This window comes from Gekko japonicus, unplaced genomic scaffold (assembly GCF_001447785.1).
Source record: "Gekko japonicus isolate JY-2015 unplaced genomic scaffold, Gekko_japonicus_V1.1 scaffold383, whole genome shotgun sequence".
Classification (NCBI taxonomy): domain Eukaryota; kingdom Metazoa; phylum Chordata; class Lepidosauria; order Squamata; family Gekkonidae; genus Gekko; species Gekko japonicus.
Genome location: NW_015164193.1, coordinates 532204 through 538817, shown reverse-complemented (window position 1 = coordinate 538817; position 6614 = coordinate 532204). Strand labels below are relative to the sequence as shown.

Below are 6614 nucleotides of genomic sequence, written 5' to 3'. Positions count from 1 at the left end.
CCGTGCTTTGGAACCATGTTTTTGCAGAATGGTGTTGCCATGAAGCTGTGGATTCGTGATTTTTGTGGTATAACCTGTTTCCATGGACATGATATGTGATTTGATGGTGAGTTCATGGTGACCCAATGCAAAAACCTTGAGGATCCATGAGGATCCGTGCTTTGGAACCATGCTTTTGCAGCATGGTGTTGCCACGAAGCTCGGGACCCATGAATACTGTGGTGTAAGTATGGCCATGGATATGGCATGGAAATGGCATGTTTGGGGTGTCCCAACACAAAAACCACAAGCATCCATGAGGATCCATGCTCCAGACCCATGTTTTGGCAGCATGGTGTTGCCATGAAGCTGTGGACATGTGATTTCTGTGCTGCATTCTGTGGCCATGGACAAGGCATATTATTTGATGGTGATGTTAGGGTGACTCAATGCAAAAATCATAAGGATCCATGAGGATCTGTGCTTCGGAACCATGTTTTTGCAGCATGGCGTTGCCACAGAGCCATGGCACCATGATTTCTGTGGTGCAGGCTGTGGCCATGGACATGATATGGGATTTCATGGTATGTTTGTGGTGTCCCAACAGAAAAAACCAAGCATCCATGAGGATCCGTGCTTCAGAATCATGTTTTTGCAGAATGGTGTCACCACGAAGCCTTGGATCTGTGATTTCTGTGGTGCAATCTGTGGACATGTTATGTGATTTGATGGTGTGTTCGGAGTGACCCAATTGAAAAACCCTGAGGATCCATGAGAATCCGTGCTTTGGAACCATGTTTTTGCAGTTTTGTGGTGCCACAATTCGGGGGCATGATTTTTGGAGTGCTGCCTATAGTCTAAGACATGGTCTGCAGTATGATGATGGTTTTATTTTATTTCAGCGTAAAAATCATATGAATTCATGAGGATCCGTGCTTTGGAATCATGTTTTTGTGCTGTTGTGGTGCCAGGAACCTGTGGATGCGTGATTTTTGTGATCCCCCTACAGATTAACACATGGCTTACAATATGATGGTAGTTTCATTTCGTTTCAATGTAAAAATCATATGAATTCATGAGGATCCATGAAGATCCGACTTTTCCCTTTTTCCCTGTTGGGGATCACATTGAAGGTCGGTTCCCCCCCATTAAAAAATTCTCTGCAAGCAAGCAAGCAAAAAACAAAACAAAACACACACACAAAGAAAAACTAGCAGTAAGGAGAGATCTGGGTAGAACCCTTCCTTCTTACGTGTTTGCCATTTGTTTTATTTTTTTAAAAAAGGGGGCATTATTCAAAAGTGCATTTGTTTTCTGAAGTAGTCCAGCGACTCAGGATCCTCTAGCCGTGACACGAGGACACCTTATGAAGAGATCTTAAATGTTGCCTGTGATTAACACGCATAATGTGAACGGTCGACGGCGGGAGATCATCACGCTCGCGGAACCCTTTCCTCCGTCCCGGCCGTTCGCCTTGCAGCGCACTCTCTCCACGCGGAGGCGCAGCGGGGACTCCCGGACTCCTCTTCCCCACCCCCTCCCCCATGGGCTTTCTTATCTTCCTGGCTCCGCCCCCAGCAAAGTGTCGAGTAAGAAAAAATGTCAGTGGAAAGCTGGGACGAGGCTGTTCCGTTGAACAAACTGTAGCTGGTGGTACACGAAGGATCGGGGCATTTGGAGAAAGCTAACGCTGATTAGAACTTCCCTGGTTGGGCTGCGCTCTTGTTGTCCGCCTACATGCAATAGTCCTTATCTCGACTGTAACTGCGGTCCTTTGTAGGCTGCAGCCGCGCTAGCCACTTTGTGCAAACTGAAGCAAGGTAAGAGTTCCGGTGCAGTTTGGGTTGCAAGATGTAAAACGAAAGGTACTTTGCTTTGGCTTTATTTCTAGCTGTATGCTATCAAGTTTTTGTAGGTAAAGTTTAGCAAACTGTGTTTCTTTCTTGGAATAGTTTTCTCTTGCGATGTGCTATTTGTTTGCAAAGATAAAGTCAAAAGAAGAACCTTGGGGTTCCTGAAAGACTAGCAGCTTTTATCATAACACCAGTTCTAGCTCAGTGAACATTGTGTTACAATAATATCTGTTAACCTGGAAGCTGCTCCCGGACTCTCCTTTTGTGCTCGTAGTGCAGTCCTATGCATGTTTACTCAAAACTTACCCCCACTCTGTTCAATAGGGTTTCCCCCTAGGTAAGTGTGAGTAGCATCTCAGCCGAACACGGCTACCCCTTGGACGTTCTCAAGGCATTTTCCCTTGGATGAGCTCTCTTGGGTGGCTAGTGATTTGTGGCTGTTCTTTCGCCACATGGTACCTTAACTAGTGTCTTGGCGCTTTGGTGAGGATCCCAGGCGGCCCCATCTTACAAGCACGTTCCCTCCGATAAGAGCCCCTCTGAGTTCTGGGAAACTTAACCCCTCAGCACTTATGCCAGAAATACTGCCTTAACTTGATGCGTGATTCAGCCTCCGGGAAGGGCATTTTGGCCGCCTCTAGAAATAATGAGCTTGTTTCCTCTTTGACATTTGTTATGCTAACAAGAGCTTAAAAGCATTATTTGTTCAAAGGAAATTTTCCTACGTTTGTAATACTTTTACTGAGCTTCAGAAAATCCCCTTTAAGCTAAGAAGGTATCCCTGTGGAGTCTGATCCAAGGCAGATTTACTCAGAAGTAAGGCCAAGCATTTTCACCTGTTTCCTGAGTAAATATGAATGGATTCCAGCTTTGGGTATCTCCTGAGCCTCACTTGTCTGGGTCATGTTCTTCAGTGGTTCTCCGTCATTTTATGAAAAAGCTGCTGTTTCCTGGAAAAATGGGTCACCATGGAAATATAATTGTAGAAAATTGGATAACAGTTTCCCAGTTGCTTCCAGAACTCTTTGATGGGGTGCACAGGAAATATGGAAATAATAATGATTTTGTGTCATCAAGTCGCAATTGACTCATGAGGTTTTCAAGGCAGGAGATGGGCAGGTGTATATTTCTAGGGAAGGATGCAACCAATTTTGAGGTGTACTGTAAATGCTTTAGAATATTTACCTACTTATTTCATGGATAAAATGGAGGGACAATATATAAACTTGGCTTATCTGTATGTGTGGAATTTGAACACAAAAATCTTAGCTGTGTTTATTTTCATTTTAAAACCACCACTTGGGAACTCTGTATTGCTGATGATTTTTTAAATGCCATCGCATATTTTTACTATGCAAACTAACTGCATTAGCATGAAAGTGTGCCTCAGTTCATTGGCACCAGAGGACAGACTGACACAAATGAGCGAACACATGATGGCATCTTGGCACTGGAAATCCAAACCCACTTGGCAGCTGCTCTGTGTGTTGAGGTACTTTCTGTGTGGCTGCATGCCAAGTGGATGCTTGCCAGCCACATGCTACATCTTTGACTTGAGGTCTATGCTTTGGGGTGGCATCAAGAAATTGCTAGATTTGTGTTGTGTGTGGTTACATGGATTAGACACAGTGTATCTTGGATTTCAAGAGGTTCAGAAGGTTCCCACAGACTTGCTTGTTTGTGTGTCAGAAAAGGCTTCATAGATCTTTGCTCCCCAGTCATATAAGGCAAGCTGGGAAGACAGTAACAACATCTTGGCTGGGTGGCTAGTTTATTCATGTGTTACATTAGACTTGATCTGCTCAACTGGGCAGGGCCCGTCTACTTCTGTGGCTACGTTCTGATGTCTACGTTCTGATGTCACAGTGAACTAAACTCTGAACCTAAGCACAGTTTGTTTTGCCCGTACACCTTCCTCACTCTTCTCTTTGTACACGAAGCTTGATTTGCAACTGTTCCGTTTTATCAAGCTCCCTTTCACCATGATGAATCATTTAGAATCAACCTGGTTGATTATTAGTTTTGTGTCAAGCTCCATGCACAAAGAGATGGCTGAAGGGGTGTGCATGAAATTACACATTGTTTTAATACCCAGATGCAGCCTGTGCCTGTTATATTTGTATCCTGCTTTTTCCCTTAGTGGGAACCCAGGACAGCTTACAACATCATTTTCTCCTCCTCCATATCACACTCACAACAGCTGCCCTGTGGAGTAAGGTTAGGCTGAGAAGGTGATTAGCCAGCTCATGGTCACCTAAGAAGCTTCCTTGTCAGAATGGGAATCTGAACCTGGCGCTCCCAGATCCTAGTCTGATGCTAACCACTATACTACACTGGCTCTCCACATGTGTTTCACTTGTGTATTCCCTTGGCAATAGATGCACATCCACTCTGCTTGGGTGTTAATGAAGCTAGTGGTGGCAGATATAAGCCCCTGTTACGAGCAATTCTTTGTTAGTGTTAAGGAAAGGAAATTGAAGCAGATATTTTGTGATGTGTTCCGAAATATCCCCCCCGAAATTGTACCACAAAGGACTGGATGTGAAGAAAACCAGAACTTTCTCCATTTCCCCTTCATATTCATTACTGTGGAGTGACCTGGTTTCATTGTGAACTGAATACTGAGCTCATTACCTTGTGATGCTGAGGATTGTATAGCACCATCATGAATGAATTTCAGTAACACCGGATTTGTACTCTTGTCCTGTGCTACTAGTAAGCTTTAAACCCAGTTTTTAGTCTGAAACCCCAGGTGTAAAAAAATGAGTAAACTCATTTAATGTAAGACCTAGAATAAAAAGGGCGTCATTGGATAACTGTGTTTGGTCACTATTATCTTAATGCATGGGTCATTGTGTTTGGTCACTATTATCTTAATGCATCATCTGGAAAATCTTGGCTTGGGAGTTCCCTTGGCCACTCAGTTAATGAGTAGGAAAGTGTATGGAATCCTGGCAAATGTATCTGAAGTTTCATAACATAGAAAATTGGACAGGGCAGGCTAAATAGATACAGTGTTGGGAGGAAAGTTATATTGGCAATGCTGGGGCAACATGACTTAATAGGTTTCTTCTGATTTTGACTTGTATCCTAGGACCTTGGATTCCAGATGTTACGAGAAAATTAGCTTGCACTAATGCTGATTTATTAGGGTTTCCTCATTTCATGTAAAACAGCCCACTAACATTTAGTGGCTTGTTTTATGTTACATTAATTACATACGGACATCTTCCCTGTAGCAATTTACCTTGTGGTTCATTTTATGGTATGTGTACACCATCTTTTGACCAACATTGACCAACATTAGAGCAAGCTAATAAACCAATATATCTATGGGATCATCTCCCCATATGTGCCCCAGAGAGTCTTGCGCTCTGCAGATCAATACCTCCTGGTAATCACCAGCCCAAGAGACATCAGGCTTGACCACGGCCGGAGCTTTCTCAGGCTGGGCCCTGGCCTGTTGGAACATGCTCCTATCTGAGATCAGAGCTCTGTGGGACCTATTACAGTTCTGCAGGGCTTGTAAGATGAAGCTGTTCTACCAGGCCTTTGGTTAAGGCAGCAGGTGTCAAACCATCTCAGCCTCCCCTGCCTTAGATACCCACCCAGTGCCTTTCAGATACTGTTTATTACCTACTAGCCTGATACCCGTGCTTCGCTACAGTATTTAAGTCCCATAAATCTAGTTATAATACTGATGATGTGAAGTTTGAAATGTAACATTTCCTGTGTGAATTCTAATGGAGAAGATTGTAGTGTAAAAAATGAAGTGAGACATACATACTTTTTTTCTTTTCTACTGAAGGGCCTCTCTGTAGACCACATTGGTGCTTCTGCCCTCAGGTGCTAGGATCATCACGCTGCTTGGTGAGTTCACTCTGGAGCAGGCCACATAGAACCGTCCATTTAAGAAGCAGTAGTCTGTTAAGTCAAATCCTGCCACCTTCCACAAAAGTGATGTCCTCTCTACTTGTGTTCCTGGATTGTTTTGCTCATATGGAGACTGTGTTGTTCTGAGCACCTCAGGGTAATCTCACTGGTACTTGGTGCAGGGGTTTGGCCATTGGCATTGAATTGGGGGGGGAGGGCATAGCATACCCCCCCTTTAACTAAATTGCCTCTCATTTATGTTACATTTAAGAAGTGGGACATAACTACATATTCAAAACACTATCCAAGCAATCAGATATTAAGCAAGTTCATATGAACCAATTTTCTAGAACCCACATTGTGAGAAGTTAAATAAACTAATAAAGGAAACTAGGTTTCTACAAATTTGGGGTATATTTCCATTGTAGGTGGGAGTGTGGGTAAGTTGGGCCAGCAGCACCGTTAAGGTGATCCTGCTGGGGCAATATCCCTGATGGATTAAAGTACCCTGGCCCTGCTCGTACACCTGACAGACACCCGCCTGTCTGGTGTTGGGGTGGATTGTATTTAAAGGCTGGCCACCAGCAGGGCTAAGGCAGTCCTGCTGAGCAAACCTCCCAGGTGGCTGGAAGCATCCCACCTCCTTTCCTACACCTGACAGGCAGGTGCCTGTCCAGTGTAGGAGGGGGAGGAGTATTAGAAGCCACTGTGGAGGAAAGGCTGGCAGGATCACTAAGGCGTTACTGCTGGGGCGGGCTGCCTCATGGCTTTAAGCACCCTGAAACCACTGCTGCACCTGACAGACAACAGCCTGTTAGGTGTAAGAACATAAGAACATAAGAGACGCCAATGTTGGATCAGGCCAAAGGCCCATCCAGTCCAACACTCTGTGTCACACAGTGGCCAGAA

The 6614-nt window shown here is 44.4% G+C and overlaps 1 protein-coding gene across 1 annotated transcript in view; it reads left to right on the top strand.

The window, feature by feature from the left end:
* The first annotated feature begins 1734 nt into the window (after positions 1–1734).
* Positions 1735–6614, top strand: part of COL21A1 (collagen, type XXI, alpha 1) — a 209669-nt gene continuing 204789 nt past the window's right edge. Inside the window, exon 1 of the mRNA XM_015408301.1 lies at positions 1735–1799. The gene's annotated coding sequence lies outside the window, so the exon portion shown is untranslated. The remainder of the gene's footprint in view (positions 1800–6614) is intronic.